Below are 19,263 nucleotides of genomic sequence, written 5' to 3'. Positions count from 1 at the left end.
TTCATGTTTCATAAGGCCGGGCACTCCCAGCCGGAACATTTGTGACGCGGAGAGCTACTACATGCTGAGTCTTTACTATTGGTATCATGGATTCACGAAAAAGGCCAAGTGAAGAAGACTCCTCGTTTTCGGTGATTGATTTCACCTGATGATAGCACTTGACTCTACTGTATGCAGCTAGGTGGCGTGCTAGGTACAGAAGGGGTAAAGTAGAAGGGGTGAATTAGATTGTTGGCGGACGTTGGAGGCACTATACCTTACATCTGAACTATAGCTCATATCAACTCAAAAAGTGGTACACATTGTATGTATGGCCGCTATCGAAGAAGGTGTTATGATTGCATGAGTTAATGTAACTTAGTGGAACCTTAACATCATTTAGCCTTCTTTCTTGCAACCCACAGAGTAATCACTTGATAAGGGGTAAGTCTGTGCAAGTTCTGGCTACGTCGGGGTCGCATCGCGGGTCTGCTCAATACTGCAGCTCTACCCGCACAAAATACGCACTTGAAACTTTATCTTCTAAAATAAAACGGGAAGCTGTGTGTGGAGACATATTATTGACAGTGCGTTTTAATCACTGCATTCGTGAAACATAATGACGCTCCACATTTACTGCACCGAACGACACAAGCAGGAATAGACAAGTTCGGCGCCTTGGTCTCGTAGCGCGTGACTTCACTGTTAAATCACGTGGCGTTCAGCATATGGTGTAGTAGCTCTCGATGACTATGCAGGGCTGTCCGCAGCTTCAAGTAACACTCGTCGTTAACTAATACCAGAGGTCGGGGACAGGGTAAAACTGAATTGCCACGTATTGAACTCACTATGCACTGGAACGACGGCTACCCTGTCGAGCTGAAAGTGAAACCCCTATGTCAAAGAAAAATAAAATTTAATCAAAAAAGGTTCGTCCTGATCTTATCGCCAGGTGGACCAATTGAATGAAATCAGAAGAACTCCTAAAGCTGTGGTTAAATTATTTAGACATGTTGCGCGACGTGGGCTGCGCGAAGAGTGACCGAGGAAACAGCAATGGCCCCCAAGGCCGGCAGGCGCGCGCTGGAGCTAAGCCCAATGGGGGTGAGAGGGAGTGATAAGGACCGCTCGCTGGCTTCCAAGATGGAGAGCGAGGGTGACGTGGTGTTGCAGCGATGCCCTCTCCCCTCTCGCAACACCTGGCGCGCTATATCATCAGCGGGTGTCCCCTTTCGCCTGCTTTGCTCCACCGAGACTCGCTGGCGACGTGGCGTCGCAGCCAATGGTAATTTAGGTGCATAAGAATGGATAGTTGGGCGAGTTGGTACGGTAACATATTCTTGATATGCTGCTTCTCATCTAGCCTCGCATTGTTTTACGTGCGGTTGTAGGCCATTGTTTGAGGACACAAAAGTCCTTTCTAGACACAAATGCCAAACTACACGCGAAATCATTGAGGCATTTCACATTAAAAGACTAGGAGAAACTTGTGTTAGCCAGGCATCATTATCATTGTCAGAAAGTGAATTTCAATATTTGCTCAGCACGTGCGTCAGTGCGAAGTAGAGTTCTTTTTTTTTTCTTGTTTAAATTTTAGCGGCTTCACCATTTCCTGATTAGATTTGTCTGGTAACTGCTATCCTTTTGACCATGTGATGTTTTCTTTGCTACGGTTTTCGCAATCACTTATATATATGTTTGTTATTCCCAATAAAGATTTAGTTGTGAGTTAGCGCTCGTCCTGTCTTCTTCCGCCTCCGTCCGTGTCTTCTTCGCGCATATATCAAGAATAGGTAATTTAGGTGCCGTTTCGCTACTACGAACGCCGGCGCTTTCGCTCAATGGGCCATGTGATGCTTTGGCATGATCATTGCGCCGATCCCACGCACTGTGGGAATTGATGTTATGCGAAGTATTTTGCAAGTACCTGACTATCCAGCATAGTTTAGAGTTGCACAAACCATTACCGGATGAACCAACGTGTTTCTGTAAATTGAATAGCTGTTTGTGTGGGTCGAGAGCGTACGTGTGTGTGACGACAGCAAAATGACGACCACCACGTAGAAAGGTTCGTACAGCAGCAAAGGCATACGGGCATCTATACTCCGGCCGTTCGACGCCAGCTCACGACCTGACGCTTGTTGGGTTCTACATGGGTGTAAGCGGATGAGCGTAAGCGAGAGAAAAGAGATTGTGACGTCATTAGCAACCAAGTGTTATACAATCGTACGTACTTATGGCTATAAAATGTGATGTATGTTAAAGCAATGATGGGATATGTACTCCGGCGAAGAAATGTTAAAACATGGTTAACTTGGGCGATCTTGAAGTTGGTACAACGTCGCAGTTTCTACGTAGCGTAAAATGCTAATATATGTAGAAATATTTTTTATTTAATAAACGACTTTCTTTCCTTCTGCTACGAGCATCGTGCTAGGGAAAGTGGGTCGGCTTCGGATATAGTTGTCTAACACGGCACCTCAAAGCGCGAGCTGTCACATGGAAAGAAGTCGAGAAAGTGGCACGTGGCGCACGCACCGAGTGTTTCAAAGAGGAATGAGAGAAGTATGCATGTGATTGTGGCCTAATGGTTAGAACAACAGGCTGCTGTACTCGACGGCAGAGGTTTGATTCCACTACCGGTCACGCATTATTATATGTCCCATGAATCAGAAAATCCGGCGCTGTAGGCAAAGAGTGTTAGCAAAAGTTATCACATCATGCGACGTCATCAGCGCCCTGAACGACCTCAGTAGTAATACAGAAGAAAGTAAATCTTATAACAACGTTAACTAGCAGTAATTAAGGTGAGCAAGGTGACTTAAGGTGAAGTAATAAGGTGAATTACTGTTGGTACAAATTGTAACAAGGTGTGTTAGGGTGGATTAAGGTGGATTTGTGAAAGACACACGACAATGTATGACATCACTAATCATGGTCGCATGATAATTGGAAGTGAAATTGATTCGTGAGATGCTCGTGTATGCCGTCACGTTGAAACGTGATACGTCAGAATGCTTTCGCTTTCGAATCACTTAAGGATACTCAAGCGAATTTCAAGTTTTTTCCTTTTATTGGGGCGAGACAGAACCTGCCTACCTACCGCAAAGTGCAATAATTAGGCAAAGAATGCTTCGCATTATTGAATAAATAAATAACGGGGGATGTACTTAGGTATTCTCGAATGAGAGAGTGGAAAGTATCGGAAAATAAATCCTCAGTCCAATAATGCCTACAGCCAACGACATTGAGTTGCAGAGCCCCATGAATCATCCCAGCAGCAGAGAGCAATTAATTTTCACCCGAGCAACGCAACAAGCTTCAGTGGCGTTACCGAAATGTCTCCGCTCTTTGAAATCGAGCATGAATTTCAGTGCCAGTGCTTACGTTCGAGGCTGTCAGAGTGCTCCGGAGTGGACTCCTCCTGTAGGATGACGCGAGGCTTGTACAAGTCAAAGTCGTCGTCGTCGTCCTCCTGGGCAGCTGCTGCTTGGGGCGCCTGCCGCAACGCCGGTACCGATGCGGGTGCTGTAACCACCGGCGCCGCCCTCGTACTGCTGCAGCACCTACCAGCGTCCACACCCGATGGAGTTAATGTGGGCTTGGCTCAAAGACTGCTCGATCGTCTCAAGCTAGACAGAACCATTCTATCATTTATTTTTCATCTACAAACATACTCGTATTGCTGTCTATTGAAAAACCAACCTAGGTGGTACATACAAGTCGTAGCGTGTTGGTGCGTCGGCAAAACAAACGGTTCAACCACATAAGCTAACTCGATGTTTGCTTTCGTTTTGTTGTTGCTGTAAAGGAAATTCTCAAAAATACGACGTTGACATTTTTTATTTCTATATTTTTTGAAGGGGGCGGGGTGTATGAATTACGTCGTTCATTGACTTACTAATTTAGCGGCAATCTACTTTCGTCACTACTTTCATAACTACTTTTGTCGTCGAGAACTTCACGTGAGAGTGAAAGGGCCGTGCGTGATACACAGGTCACTTTTTGGTTGCTGGTAAATACAGGCCGCTAGGGCCTCCCTCTCTTGCTTTTGCAAATCTGCGAGTACATTGCGTTCTACCCGCTTGCTACACCATCTTACGGTTGATTGCGCCCGCGAAGGGTGCCGTCATGAGGCTCACACGCAATCGCCGACATCTTTTCAGAACTATCCAAATAAGTGTTCTTTGAGCGAGTCACTGTTGACGAAGGAATTGCCGCTGAAACGTAGCGACAGCACGTAATCAGTGGGTAATCGAATTGAACGATGACGGCCTTCCTGATGTAAGCAAGCCTGTAGAATACCGGCAGAGCATGTCCTTAATATGTCCAAAGTATGTCCTTAATTCACAGCCCCTAGCACGCCCTTCTCGTGAGATACCGTACACTCTTGCTCCACTCCTAAATAGTATAGGTGAATACAAAAGCACAGATAGGATAATTGAGATTGAGGTGTGCCTTATACAAGTCGAATTAAAGTTAGGTGAACAAAGTTCAACTTGGCAGCAAATTAAAAAAATTTGAACGTCTCTGTGGTGAAAGCTATGAGGCAATTAACTGCAGCCTCTCCCATTCCCCGTCTCTGCAATATCTTGTTTTGCATTTTGGGCGAGAACAAAGGCTGGTTCGTGCCGACAGCGCCGCTCGAGTTCCGCTGAGCTGAGGGCGCGGCCTTTCTACTGGAACGTACTTAGACGTACGCGCGTGCATGGCTATGATTAGAGAGCATTGAACAACTCTGCTTAAATTGGAAGGCCAAAAAGAAGAAAGAAAAAGGAAAAGAGCACCGAATAGTTTTAGGGTGCATATGTGGAGAAAGCTGAAGCTAAAGCCTCTGAGAATGTAGGAAGGAATAAGAAATGGTTTCGCATGGCGAATACACAGGACACGTTTGGGTTAAATTTGTCTTTCTTAAACGGAAGTTAATGTTGCTTAAGTTAGGCATCGCTAACATATAACAACTGCACATATGGGTGGTCAACTTTTTGAAAAATATGTTTATAGGCTTACAAGTTCTGAAAATTATTAATTCATACCATTTCAATGTATAGCTACATGACAAAGAAAAACAAAGCTTGCCTGTAGAAAAAGAAAAATGGGTGAACTATGAGCTATATTTGCTATGGCGTCTTCAAAAGGTGGAGGTAACGTCTGAATAGCCACAATCTCTGCGTACCTTGTTGCTTCGAGCGCGCACAGTGAACAGGAGTGCCCCATGCCAAAATTACTTAGTTCCACAGTCCGAGAAAGTTTTATGTTCAACGTTAGGTGATTGAGCGATTGAGAACATGAGCTGCCCGCCGCTATAGCTAAGTGGCTATGACGTTGCACTGCTCATCACGATATCACGTGTTCTATCCCGGCTTCGGTGGCCGCATTCCGATAGGGACGGAATGCAAAAGAAAACGTTCGTGTATCATTCACAGCGCGCACGTTAAAAAACTCCAGAGGGTCAAATTAATCCGGACACCCCCAATACCACGCACGTCGCTTTTTTTTTTATTGAAATGAAAATAAGAGATTTAGCCAACGATCTCGGTGAAGGCTACTCCTTTCATGTAGAAGTATAGTAACAGTAAGAAAAATGCTGTCAAATAAGAAGTAATGTCACAGGTTCAGAAAACCTTGACTGGGGATAAGGAGTAAATTAGGTCCTTTATATGGTCCTAGACACACTGGAATATAACGAGGCCATGTTTCGTCCGGAAACTTCCTCGCCCTTCTTCGCCCCATGTGCAACCCTGAAGACGTGTTGGAAATCTCTCAAGCCGTGGCGTAGTGCCCCCAGGAGGTTTTATAATCGTAGATATCTAGTAATCACCGAAGCCGAAAAAATGACAACTTCGCGCTCGATTAAGACGAATATCACTTATTTTTGGTCGTTCGAAGACAAATATGTATCATTTATTAGCACTTTTACCCAATTTTATATACACTCGAGGAGATCGGGCCGTAGAGTTCCATGCTTTCGCGCTAGAAAATGATGCCCCCCAACCTTTTCGTCCCTAGAGAGAGAGGCGGGAACTCTGAACAAGGAATAGACGCGTTTCCGGGTAGTTTTGAGGCACCCTTCTATTCTTAAACCGTGGTCATGACACGTACATGTATAATTAGTTCTGAACGCGTACAAAAGGTGGCGAAAGAGTCCAATATAAACAGGCGTACAGATGAAGAAAATATATACACAGGTGACATAAATAATACACGCACAAGGCACAACTGTCACAACTGGGCTTCACCACATAGGCCGCAAGAAGATGAGCATGATGCGCATAAATACAAAGTGCATATACATATATACAAATGAAGCGCACATTAATACAAATAATGGAAGTCTATGGCGTTTATATAACTGTACACAACCAACCATTCATAATGAGATCGTGGTTAATCACGTAATACCCCATAATTTATTAAATTTAAAACATCAGTTGTCTTGATTTGACAGGCAGTAGCTGCAGCTATTGTTGAATAGAGGAAGTTAATATGAAACTTCACTTCAGAGTTAAGGTATTCCAAGTACCTTTCTGCGGAGTCGCTAACTATAACGAGCCACTAGCGAGAGACGCGATGAATCTCAATTGTCTCGCCTACCGCCTGTTAAAACGTGGTTAATGGCTTATCCGATTGAAAACAGCGGCTCATTACAATGTTTATTTGCCTAATTTCCATACAATGTACAAATCTCTTGCCTTGCTGCTCTAACGTGGCGCACTTATATAAAAAATGATTACGGCACTTGCGTTTCCTAAAGAGTACGTGCAAACCCCTTTTTTGGTGGGATATCTGCGTCCATTGTTTATTTTAACAAGGAAGAAGTTGACAATTCTCCAGTATAGCTCAATTTCCCACATTCGCGTGTTAGTGGCGAGTTAAAACTGTTGACGAGTTACGTTTTCATGTTGCTGCTTTGTTTATGATGGGGTCGGCCTGGTCAATTTGTCAGCGCGTGTCTTTCTTCTCATAATACTTGCTGATCGGGCACAGCCATATACTTATATGGTATTGCAATGCTCTACTCAACTGTCCAGAAACCGCATATCTCATGCCTGTGTTCGAAGTTAATTTCGCTCAAAAGCTCGTGCACGTATCATTCGAATCAATTATGGGCAGGCATAGGTAGGCCTTCAAGTTATAATTTGGTACATTCCTTATCTAAAGCAACCCATATTCCACTTACAAAAGACGACGTTCCGTGCGTCATGAAATATGTGGGCGAAGCTAAGAATCCCCTTTTCTAAAGATAATCATATATGCGTATGATATAGTGGTCTTCTGCAAAAGAACCAAATTGTGCCAACGGATCACGAAGGCTACGCCATCACGTACAATCAGATATTAGGAGCAGCAATTTGGCCTGCATATGAACTGAAAAAGCGAAGGTAGCTTCTAAATTCCTAGTTATCTTTGTAACTTATAAAAAATAAAAAATGCTGGTAATGTGCACCAGGAACTCACACCAGCCCAAATTTTTTTAGGAACGTGAAAACATTGAGAAACACTTAGCGGATTGAGCGTACAGTCCCGGAGGATAGTCCCCTCCGAATGAGACAAGCAACTTTCACTTGGGTCTGAGGCCCATGAATTGCACCTCTCAACTCAAGACTGCATGCTGAGATCGCAAAGGGTTGAAGTTCGTTCGCAGCTTCCGCATACAACAAATATATGTGCGGATGGGTGTACCAGTGTAGTCGCATTTAATGGTTGCCTTTGGTGCTGCGCCAGAATGCAGATTGCGGACACACCTGTTGTAGCAGCTGCTCCTTCACTGCGAACTCGTCTTTAGTGCAGAAGCGCTGTAAGCTGGCGAGGTCGCCCTTGATGTACTGGTCCAGCATGAGGATGGTGCGCTCACGGCAGCGCCTAGAACTGATCGACAGCACGCTCTCCAAGTTGCGCGATATCGAGGCCCACGCTGTCGTTGGAGGGGTGTCCTTGAACGGGTTGAGGCTGACCACCTGTGCAGCACGAATTGATCCTTGACCAGCCGCGCTGACCCTTAGAGTACACTGCTGCTGGGCGCGACACCGCGGGTTCGATTTTCGATTCCCCAGTGATGCGGCCGCATTCTAATGGAGCTGGTATATGAAAAAATGTTCGCGTACCAGGGTGTTATTGCACGCTAAAGAAACCCAGCTGGGCAAAATAAATCTGGAGTCCTCCACTACGACGTCCCTAACAGCCCCTGTGTGTCCTTGAGACGCCTAATAAATCTGGAGTCCTCCACTACGACGTCCCTAACAGCCCCTGTGTGTCTTTGAGACGCCTAACACCATGAATAAATGGATAGAATGAGTTAATTGATCCATCAAATGAAAAAATAATCTAGCGGATCGATACGAGGCGGCGGGAATAATTTCAAGACATTATCACTTTCCGGGAATATCGACAGTATTCTTCAATAACAATTGTCGGAGAATGCCAAGGGACACTGTTTAGGGTAATCTGCTGTCGCAGTAGATGTGAAGCATTTGTCTAAGCGTGAACTGAACCTTGATTGCTACGTCGCTTTCGCAAGTAAAGCACTTCGGCATGCCAGCTCCGAAAAGTCAAGCTCAATAATATGTGCGCAACATTGCCACAATAAACACACAAGTTTTAGGTATAAGAAACCGATAAAAACTCACAACGTTGTCGAGCACTGGTGCTACCGCAATGGCTCTTAACATTTTGCACTTCATGGCTACAAAAACGGCCGATCACATGGTTCCGAGAGCACTCATGACTGACACCATTCAGGTACCGCCAGACAGCTCATTCACTAAGCAGTCCTGTGGCAAGGCTGTTCATTTTAAATAGTCCAAAGCCTCCATGGAGGCTGAGAGCCTTGCCGGAACCTGTGCTGGTCAGGCTCTCGTTCAGCTTATGTACCAAGAGATTAGCGAGAGCCATCACTAGTCTAACTGAAAAGTTGAACTTGTAATTTCATTAGTATGCACTTGAGGTGCGAACACTTTATTCAAGTATACCTATGCCAATATTTTGCCTCTAGGTCCTTTCAGTCAAAGTCAACCATACAAAAATGCCACAAGAACCGCGGCATACCACGGGAGAAAAATATTGTGCCGACAGAAGGTGGCTGGAGCTGCGCGCAAAAGGCAAGTATCTCAGACAACAAATTTATCGCCGCATTCGTCATAGACAACTTAAATTGCAGTATCTGATAGCATGCATGATTCAATCGAAGAAATGACCGTCCCGACTATTACAATGTGCCACTTCTAAACTGATGAATAGCAGCGTTACAGAGGTAATTCATGCATTGTTGTAGTGCGACATCATTGGTTGTATGGGGTGGACGTATGTGGATGCATTGGAAGTTATCGTTCGTCCTCACCTCTTGCAGTAGCTGGATGTCCTGCTGACCCGAGAACCGCAGTGGTCGCTTGCGCTTGTCTGTTGGCTCATCACCACTGCAGACAGACAAGCATGTGTAGGCACAGATAATGTCGATTCATTCAGCTACTGACCTCAGTCAAAAGAAGGATATTAGTGTAAGAATGCAGTAGTAATACCTAGTATGCTCGCCCATCCAGACAAGTCAAGAACTGCTCGGCATTTGAGCAAGTATAGAGGAAACGTCGAAGTACTTGTGGGCCCTGCCCTGCACGCAGTACACGCACACTACGGAGCCCTGTGCACTTATCAGTTTGGAAGCAAACAAGCACAACACAGTGTTTCGAAGCAAGTTATTACATCATAACGCCGAACGAAGCTAAATCATTTGATAGAAGTTCTCCGTTACACAGACAAAGTCTCATTATTAAATGAATACACAGCTTTTTGCGGCAGCATGATCTGTTTGCGGCGAACAGCACGAATGTCGCTAAAAATCGAAATGGAAGAACAAACCTCGGATGGGCCGGTGCACGAGGTAGTGGGGAGGGGTGTTTCATGTTGGCAGAGAGATTACTCGCACAAAAAAAAAAAGTTACATTTCCCTTCGTGAACCCGGGTGACGCGCAAGCGTATAGGTGCTTTAGCGCACACGAAGCTTTCGGCCCTCGGTGCGGCTAGACGCCCAGGCTACCCGCATCGCAGATCGCTTTCAAGAGAGAGCGCACGCAGCAGCTGCCGGAGTAAACCCCTCCACCCCCCCCCCCCCCCCCAGCTGGGAAGATGGCGCGCTTCCTCCCCGCTTTCCTCCCTTGCGCGGGCGAGATTGAGCTGCCATCGTCGGCTCACCGCAGCATGCTTTCACTCGCACATTCAGCCTACCGCGAGCAGGGACGATGTTATCACGAGACGAACGCGATACGTCCATTCCTCACACGGCACCCATAGCAACTGCCAAAGGAGGGCAACCCAGCGCACCTCTGCCTACCCTCCTCCTCTGCGACGCTTCACCTCTTTTATCCTTCCCCGCTTCGCTCAACGCTACCTATACTCCCATCTCACAAGCTGTTGTCAGCACTGCCGAAGGTACGAGGCGTGCACAGGCCATATCCATGCGCGGCGGCATATAGTTCCGGGAGTAACTGGCTCATTATTGGCTATACTAGAGAGTTTCATTTTTGCTCGCTACATGATCTTGCTCTACAATTTTGCTCGTGACATGTCATGGCCTTTGCGCATGCACGTCGTATACGGATAATTACTGTGGCAGTTACCGCCGGTGACCGTAATAGCCACCCTAACCGTCGTCACTTATAGAAACATGGTAGCAACCATACAGCGCCGACCACCCGCTTCGATCCGAATTCGCGCTTTTTATTGCGATAGCAATTATATGGACACTCAAAAGCAGATTTCTGCCGTCGGCGTCGCCGTCGTCGTCGCCGTCGCCGTCGCCGTGAGGTTCCGTATGACGTCAATGGAGATGAAATTGTCGCCGCGCGCCGAACGCTGTATGTGCGAGTGAAAGGGTGCGAGGGGCGCGCGCTTTCACGGGGAGTGAACGCACGGCGGAGAACAAACGCGCGTTCTGCGCCGTGCTCCCTTAAGGGCTGCAGAAGTAGGCGTCTCTTTCCTCCTTTACAATCACCATATATGTAGGGCAAACGCACCTTCTTCTGACGCGCGAGAGGCCGTGGGGGAAGGGGGGAGGGGGAGGGAAGGGAGGCGACGTTTAGCTGCGGCACCAAGTGCCTATTTATATCAGAGGCTCCGGCAACAGTCACCAACGCCGCACGCATTTTGAGCGAACGCGGGCAAAACGCCGACGGCGTCGACAACAGTTCTGCGTGTTGCCGGTGCTGCTGCATGTCCAAGTTTATACAGCTGATAAAGCTAGTATCATTACTCCGTATAGCTCTCTACCAATTTGCTATCGCAATTGATGCTTCGCCTTTCAGGTGAAACTGCGACAACTTTTTTTATTGACTCTCCGCCATGTCAGCAAGAAATAAGGGGTAAAATCCGTCATCGTTAAGTCTCATCTCAAGCTGACCTCAATACATTAGGTATGTTTTGCCGTGATTATTGACATCGGCTGTTTTCACGCTGCTAGGACACACACAGCACCGAGCCGTCAAACTGGTTTGATTTCTAGTTAGCAGATGGCACCACAGCATTAGCATTGGTGTTGCGTTGACGATGCGGAACGCTATAAAAGCCTAATTGTTCACTTAATCATTAATTTACTACCTCGCTCTAGCGTGGTACTGGATGACGGTAGCGAGCAAACGCCAAGTATAGACGCTGAACAGACGCTGTGCCACAGGTGAACATTTATGAGGGCGTTCGTCCTCATTACTTGCTAAGGAGGCGGCAAGGTAACTGCAGGGAAAGCGTACAGATAAGCGAAGCCCTGCTGTCGCGTGCATGCAAACGCAGCTGGTGGTTACGGGGTCAAAACATCTTTGCGTCAATCCACCACATGGAGCATGTAAATGTATAGCAAGCAGAAGCTGACCTGACGACGCGGCGCGGATGAGCACTCTCGAGGAGCATTCGGCCTTCCTATTGGTTAAGAATTCGTGTAGCTTCCACAGTGCTGATAACAGCTTGTGAGATGGAGTATAGACTTTCCTCTAGGTGGCGTTACCTTTCCGCGCGCGCTCCCTCGTACTTTCCCCGACGCGCGATTCTCTTCTTAACCTCCAGGCTCCTTCCTCCTCCGGCGCTTGCTTCCTTCGCGGCTTGACACTACCTATTGCCGACTTGACTGGCGACCCACTTACGTTTGCGCGTAAAAAGTGATGTTACGTTACTTAGAAAAAGTTACTTTGACGCATGATGTGTGAGGACTGTTGTTATCGCTGACCGCTAAGTGCACATTGAAGAAGACTATTGAGCTTGAATGGACGAGAGAATGTCTAAAATACAAAATAGATGAGTCGATCATACTGCAATTACTGGTATGGTACGGAAGAAAGGAACGTAAATGCGAAAGGCAGATTTCCTGTCCTGCGTTTTTGTTTCCACACCTTTCACGAGTTACGCCATAGATTTTCAGCGACATCGAACGTAACCTACTTGTAAAAAGGACATCATTACGTTGTATTCGATAATAAGCAGAACTCAGCCGCAAAACTACGGTGGGCTTGTACTTGGCGAAAGGTCATACTTGCGCTGTATACATCAAAATTTGTCACGTAATAATGTTATTGCTGCTGTGGCTTGGGCAAAAAATTGAAGAACCGGGCATTGGCCCTCATTTTCTTTGCTAAAATAAGTTATGTAATGAAAGGTGTGAATAAGTGCTTATTTCGAACAATGCACACGACTAAAGTGAATCCTTATCCCTTACCGCCTCTTTGTCCGAATCACGTTTATTGACGACAGCCACAACTGAGAAGTAAAATCCCTAGATAAAAAAAGTACCGCCATCTACTCTTTCCTCCGCCGCCTCCTCTCCTAAAGCGCTTGCTTTTTTCTTTACTTTTTGCTTGCGAAAACCAAGTCGATGGTGGCGCACCTAGAAAGTCCACGTTGAAGCTTTCAGGCCGGGCGCGCGCCGCCGCCGCCGACTGCGGCTGCGCAGAGGACTTTCAACATGGCTCTGAGGCGGAAAAAAAGAAAATATAAAGAAGTGAAAAGCGCGCGCTATCATCGTCCAATCGGAGATACAGGAGAGAGAGAAGCGGCGTTTACTTGGTACTTTTCTTATATAGGGACTTTAGTGAGAAGTTCTTACTCGTGCCCTCTTGGGGAGAAAAAAGAAACTCGGCAGAAAACATGAGGACGCTTCAGCTTCGCCTTTCGGAGTGGAAAGCGATAGCGTTATCGGGACCCGTTCGCATCGCATTTTTCTTTATGAGCAGGGACGCTATTTTGTAGCAATGTCTTTAAAGTAATAATGCCTTTTCGCGCTTATCGCGCTTTGTGGTCACAGCGACGGTCCGCTCACGATATCAACGTTGATAACGCGAGCGGACTATCGCTCTGACCACTGACAAAGCGCGATAAGCGCGAAAAGGCATTATGACATCAAAGGCATCGCTACAAAATACCAGCCTAGGCATCGCTGCAACACACAATGTGGGAAAGCCAGCTTACAAAGACAAAGCTTACATTGATCCCCTTAAAGTGGGCTCCACTTATAAAAACAAATACATTGTTGACAATACATTTTCCAGGGGCAGTATAAGCCGTCTTATATCAAAATATGAAGGCCCTACGGCCTTCTTTTATTATTTTATGAATTGTTTGCTGTTGCGCCAAGGCGCGCTTGTCCAAAACGCGTTAGGCAGGCTAAGTCCCAGTTTGACCTTGGCTGAGCTTGAAGGTGATTTACGGAACCAGGTGTTTTCTGGGTTTGTACCTGAAGTAGTAGAGCTATCGCTCTAAAAAGCACCTGAAAGTATTACTCGGAGTTTTACGTGTTCACGACATTTCGTTATTTATTTTATTTTATTATTTTTTTACACGTGCGCCCAGAGACTCGACCATGCAAGTACTGTTTGCCTTGAGTTTGCTGTGGCTTCTATTACCTAATTTGCAAGAGCAAGGTCAGAACCGTGAGTGATGTTACGACATTAGAAATCAGGCGCGCTCTGCCTAATACTGGAAGGCGGGCACGTTTGCTTCTAGTTCTTAAAGCTGCCGTCCCCTTCCCGCATCAAGCAGAATCCCTCCGCTTAGTCTCGGTTTTATTTTTGCCGTTGTACGTCAAAACTTAAATGCTGGCGCCCATTTCTCTTTATGTAATAAGGTTCTCCGGGGAAAAGAAACGCTTCGTGTTGTCTCTTTCTTCACCCTGTGTGTTTTTTTCTTTAACTTCCCAAATCAAAAAGAACGCGTCGCTATAGCCACTGTTGCTGTTAGCATAGTTGTTTTCGTGGATGCTTCAGGAAAATGTGAAGCTCTCGCAAAATCCATCTGAATTTACAACAAAATACCCAGAACAGTTTGATGACTGTATCGTCATTATCGTCACCGGCCGTCATCCCCGTCGTCAGCGATTCAAAATTGTGGCACGTCACACTTTTGAAAAGATAACTCATAGGCGCCATATTGTGATGTGAAGGTGCCTCTCAAACGAGAAATTGATATAGAAACCTGAAAATTTGTACCGTAAGACTGAGAAGGTGTTTTGCATCAATTTTGCTGCAGGATCTACATGGAGACTGAGTTACTTTCCGTTTCATGCAGTTTTGTATTCTCCCCGCAGATGGTCCAGAGATGGCGACACTTCTGCATAAAACCACAATTTCGGAATAGCTGTGCTACGCGTTTGAGCTACTATAGAATGCACAGTAGAGCTCTGTCAGTAACGCCAGTTCGGCTGAAAAAGTAAAGTTAAATTACCATACAAGGGTCCCCCCTTATCCGGCAGGCTGCATACAAGCTGCTCCATATCTATGTAGTCCTTAGAGCATAACACTTAAGTTCAACGTGAAAGTATTTCTGTATACCCTGGTCTTACAACGTGCACAGTCGATAGCTGCTGCAGCTGACCTAGCTAGCATTGTCACATCCGGCGGACTGCAGGCAGGGAACGTCATTTCGCTATGAAACAAAGTGTTACACGTGGCTAAAATAACGTCGTAATTATGACAATACGCAGGTGACTGGCCGAAAATCTCCACAGCCAAAGCTTTTTTGTCTCCCTGGCCCGCACACTTATCTAATTCTGCTGTAGTCCGAGTAAACGCGATGTGACCACGACTTTAGCTGAAGTAAAAAATGCACCTTTTAAGGGTTCCTCTGGTGGCACTTGAAAATGCTTAGTAAACATAGAAATTTGGCAGTTTCGACCGAAAGGCGAAACATCGATTGCGATAGCAAATTAGTGAAAAGCAATACGAAGTAAGGATAGTAGTTTCATCGGTTGTATAAACTCGTAAACATAGGCATACTAACCCAAATTAACAGCATGGTGTCATGCGCGCGCAGGTGAACAGGGACGCATCTCACTGAGTGACCTCGGAAACTCGCTGTCAAAACGCTAAAATGAGGAAGCGCGGCAACAGCAGCGAGCGAAATGACCTTCGTGCCGCCTCTCGCACCAACGCGAACCGCGAAAACACAGTGCGCCGCGGACTCTGTCCCCGTCGCAGGTGGCTTTCAAGACACAGCGGCCCGGAGTAAAACGCGCCTCCCCGCCCCTCCCTGCCCTTCCCTGCCACCCGAGCGTTGCGTGCGACGGAAGACGGTGCGCTCCCTTCCCGCTTTCCTCCCTTGCGTGCGCGAGAGCACCCTCGCACGCTTTCGCTTGAACATGCATCATACGGTGCGCGGCGACGATCTTATCGTCCTTGGACTTTATAGAAACCTCACGGCGACTACAGAAATGCGCCTGGACTGTCCATATAATTGAATAAAAAGGAACCGGAACTTCTAGGCTGGTACCACGAGCAAGCAGTCCCCATGGTATCCAGCCCACGAATTACTCTGCACATTTTTATCAACTTCGTCATGATGCGGTCACTGCCCGCGTGGCATACATCGACGTGATGACAAAGCATTTGGTGGACAAACAAGTTCGCTATACTGCTGAATAATGCCTTATAAACTGCACATCTTAAAAGGCCACCAAAACCTCGAGAAATTATTGGAGGTACAGTTTTGTAATTAAGGGCAACCTGCTATATTACTAGAAAAAACTGTTCATGCCTCAAGAAATTCACTATCCGCTGCCGACAGGAAATGACGTCGAAGCTGCTTATGGCTGAGCGAATATGCTTTGTAAATGGTATTATGGAGCAGTCGGTGAATCGCCATGTCAAAAACAAAGACAGCACGTATGGTTCATGGTCCCTTGCTGATACCTGGCGACAACTTTCTGTGGTAGCACGGCCAAGGCTACGTGCTTCGGCTCCGTAGCCTTGGCCGTGTTGCGATAGAAAGTTGGAAAGCTTCATGCAAGTCACTTGTACTTGCATGTAGATTTCCTACGTGAAAATTGTGCAGCGCACCGTCGCACCAAGTAGAACAATCTACTAAGCTATCTCACATTGCTGATTCATCTACAACATTTGGGGGTACAGCACGAAGTATTATCAGGTTAAACAAAGTGCGCGCTACGTTGGTGCTTCTATTTCACAGCGCACAATGCGCGCGTTGCAGTTACGGGTGATGTGCAGTGAACTCTTTTGCCAAGTGGCGAGCATATTTCATGCGGAAAATTGGGGTAAAACCGTACTCAATCCTTCGCAGTTTTCCAGCACTGTGTCGAAGGCACCAAAGACGCACTGCATAGCATCGTGACGAACTTTTTTTTTTTTTTCGTCGAGTACCTCGAAGATGGCAGCACGAAACTGTGCACGCTGCAGATGACTCGTCACTTTTCTGCCAGATCGGTCATCCATCAAATCCACCCTACCCAGCTTTTGTGATGGTCCCTCAAGAGCAAAGCAAAATCGGTAAGCAAAACGCTCCGTTCCACGTCGTCGAATACTCACTTCCTTCGACCAGCGGGCGTCTCTGGAGTGCCGTTGCTTTTGTCCGCAGACGCCATAAGTGTCACCCGATTACCCGTGCCTCGATGCCAGGAATAGGCTCGGCCGAAGAGTAGCCGCTGGAAACAGGCAAACGCCGGAGGAGCGCCGCTGTGGTGCACCGACGTGTCCCTGACCGCAGGCGCTTCCTTGCGCGTGACGCCGAATGGAACACCACGCTCTCGGTACACGAGCTAGCCGCCTCGCACCGAGACGTCGTCTTCACGTGACCAGCGACGTGGCGCATCCCAGACGGCGGCGGCGCCAGTGATGCTAGCGCGTCCGCGAACCCGGGCGCACTCGTGGCCGTGGCTGTTGGATGCATTATCACTTGTCGCGACGTCGAAGAGTTCGCCATGCAATCTTCAATAAGGAAATAAAAATAAATAAAATTGGTCGCCGCGGCGCCGACGCCAGTGGCGCGGCTGCAGTAGGATGATGCAGCAGTGCACCCTCGCAGGTCAAAGTAGGCGAGGTACGAGTGCGTCGAGGAGGACGAAGTTGGCTTGAATGGCTCTCCTTCCTTCTTTTCTTTTTTTCTTGCTTGGATGGTGACGTCCTGCCGCTGGGGCGTGAAGGTGGGCATTCGAATTATTTCTCGCGTATGACAGGTTCAAGTGATACAAGGGGTTGATTTAAGCAGCACTGTTCGTTGCCTAAAGGACAAATTGAGTTACATTCTCCACTATTCTGTTAATCACTTGGCACTGGAATCCGGACTACGGGATACGCTCGCTTATACATATTTCCTATGTCTAACCACGGGTACCTTGGCAGGTCTGGAAAAAAAACGGAGCTTGGCGGAATTTATTTTGATAATATTACCTTCTATTTGATATTAATACACAGACATCCAAAAAAAAGAAAGCCGGCAGATCCCACGCCCTGTGGGAATCGATGTCCGGCGAAGCAGTGTCCGGGGAGCCTACCAAGTTAACGAAACGACCATGAGAGCACCAAGACGTAGGCGACTGTTTCATGATCTACACGACGCGCATGTCATGAGTCCTCAGGAATTCCTTTAGTTTCACCTAAGATACCTTAGGGCAAGAGCCTTAGTCATGGTCATAATCATGACTATGACTATCATCCTTTAGTGTTTCCTTCACTTAGTGCCCACGTCCGAATCCATTTCAGTGCATGGTTTTTGAGTGTTTATGTGTTTTGCCCGGTCATTGTCATTTTAGGCGGCTGTTTCATGACCTACATGACACGCATGTCATGACATTCATGTCATGACCTATCGTTTATGTTCGTCATACACTTTTGTTATACTATGCCAATTTTGGTGCCTACCAAGTTAACGAAATGACTATGAGAGCACCAAGACGTAGGCGGCTGCTTCATGACCTACATGACGCGCATGTCATTTCATGACTTATCATTTATGTTCGTCATAAACTCTTGTCATAATATGTCAGTTTTGGTACATACGAAATTAACGAAGCGGCCATGGGAGCACAAAGACGTAGGCCGCCAGATAGATACGTAGACAGATACTGTCAAAGTGGCAAATGTTCGCCAAGAAATAATTGGCATTTAAAATTATGCAGATCCAAAGCACGAGTTCGAACACATGTGAAGCGCAGCTTTTGTGAAACGGTTGATCAAATAATATAAAACGAAATGCGATGCATACGATTGCATTTATTGTCCCTATGCAACGTGTAATCTTACGCAAAGTTACACTTGTGCTCTGCACAGGTCGGCAATAATGTGAGGCAGTGCTTACGTTTATGGGGTACAAATGCTGACAGCAGTCCATGAAAACGCCCACTGTGAGACGTCGACAGTGATATCACGTGGACGAAGGACATGTTTGATGTTTGTAGAATTAGAAAGAATGATGAGGAAAGGCTAGCAGAAAGAAGAACGACGCGAAAGAGGCGACACCCGTTTCATTCCAGCGTCTGCGGTCAAAAAGGAAACCGACACGCTCTGGTATGTTTTTGCGCGAACATGCTCTCAGGCGTGCATGCGGTGCCACCTGACGCATGCGGCAATCGACTGAGAGAGCTACTTGGCACTGGCACGAAAGAAGCATAAGTGCAGTTGTCGCCTAATGGCTCTTGTACAGAAATACAAAGGTTCGAACCGACCTTCGGGCTTGTTATGTAGGCGGACACTCTCGGACTTAATTAGCCACAGACACAGTTTCGACGTAGCGTTAGCGGCTACCACGAAAGGACTGGGGAATGTGGGCCGATCCCTAAGGGGTGGGGGTGCAGTCTCACGCCGCTAGCTGTCACGAGGGAAGATTGCGAGAAACTGGAACGTGACGCACGCGTCAAACGAGCTGGTTGGCTTTGGCACGAAAGAAGCATGCGTGCGATTGGGGCCTAGGTTTTAACAGGAATAGTTCGTGAGTTTTTTGGTTAAATTCGATCCGGCTCTCCGCGTACCGAGACCACGGATCACTGTTTTATAGACTGCTAAGATGTTATATTAATTTGATTAGCAT

The 19,263-nt window shown here is 46.8% G+C and overlaps 1 non-coding gene across 1 annotated transcript in view; it reads right to left on the bottom strand.

Moving 5' to 3' along the window:
* Positions 1–17,134, bottom strand: part of LOC119456829 (uncharacterized) — a 30,389-nt gene extending 13,255 nt beyond the window's left edge. The window contains exons 1-4 of the transcript XR_007467518.1: positions 16,767–17,134; positions 9,317–9,392; positions 7,725–7,937; positions 3,367–3,545 (exon numbers count right to left, since the gene is read on the bottom strand). This is a non-coding gene — a transcript (uncharacterized LOC119456829). The remainder of the gene's footprint in view (positions 1–3,366; positions 3,546–7,724; positions 7,938–9,316; positions 9,393–16,766) is intronic.
* Positions 17,135–19,263: the final 2,129 nt, after the last annotated feature.

The sequence above is a fragment of the Dermacentor silvarum genome, chromosome 6 (genome assembly GCF_013339745.2).
Source record: "Dermacentor silvarum isolate Dsil-2018 chromosome 6, BIME_Dsil_1.4, whole genome shotgun sequence".
Classification (NCBI taxonomy): Eukaryota; Metazoa; Arthropoda; class Arachnida; order Ixodida; family Ixodidae; genus Dermacentor; species Dermacentor silvarum.
The sequence above is the reverse complement of the archived record's forward strand: the minus strand, read 5'-3'. Positions and strand labels throughout refer to the sequence as shown.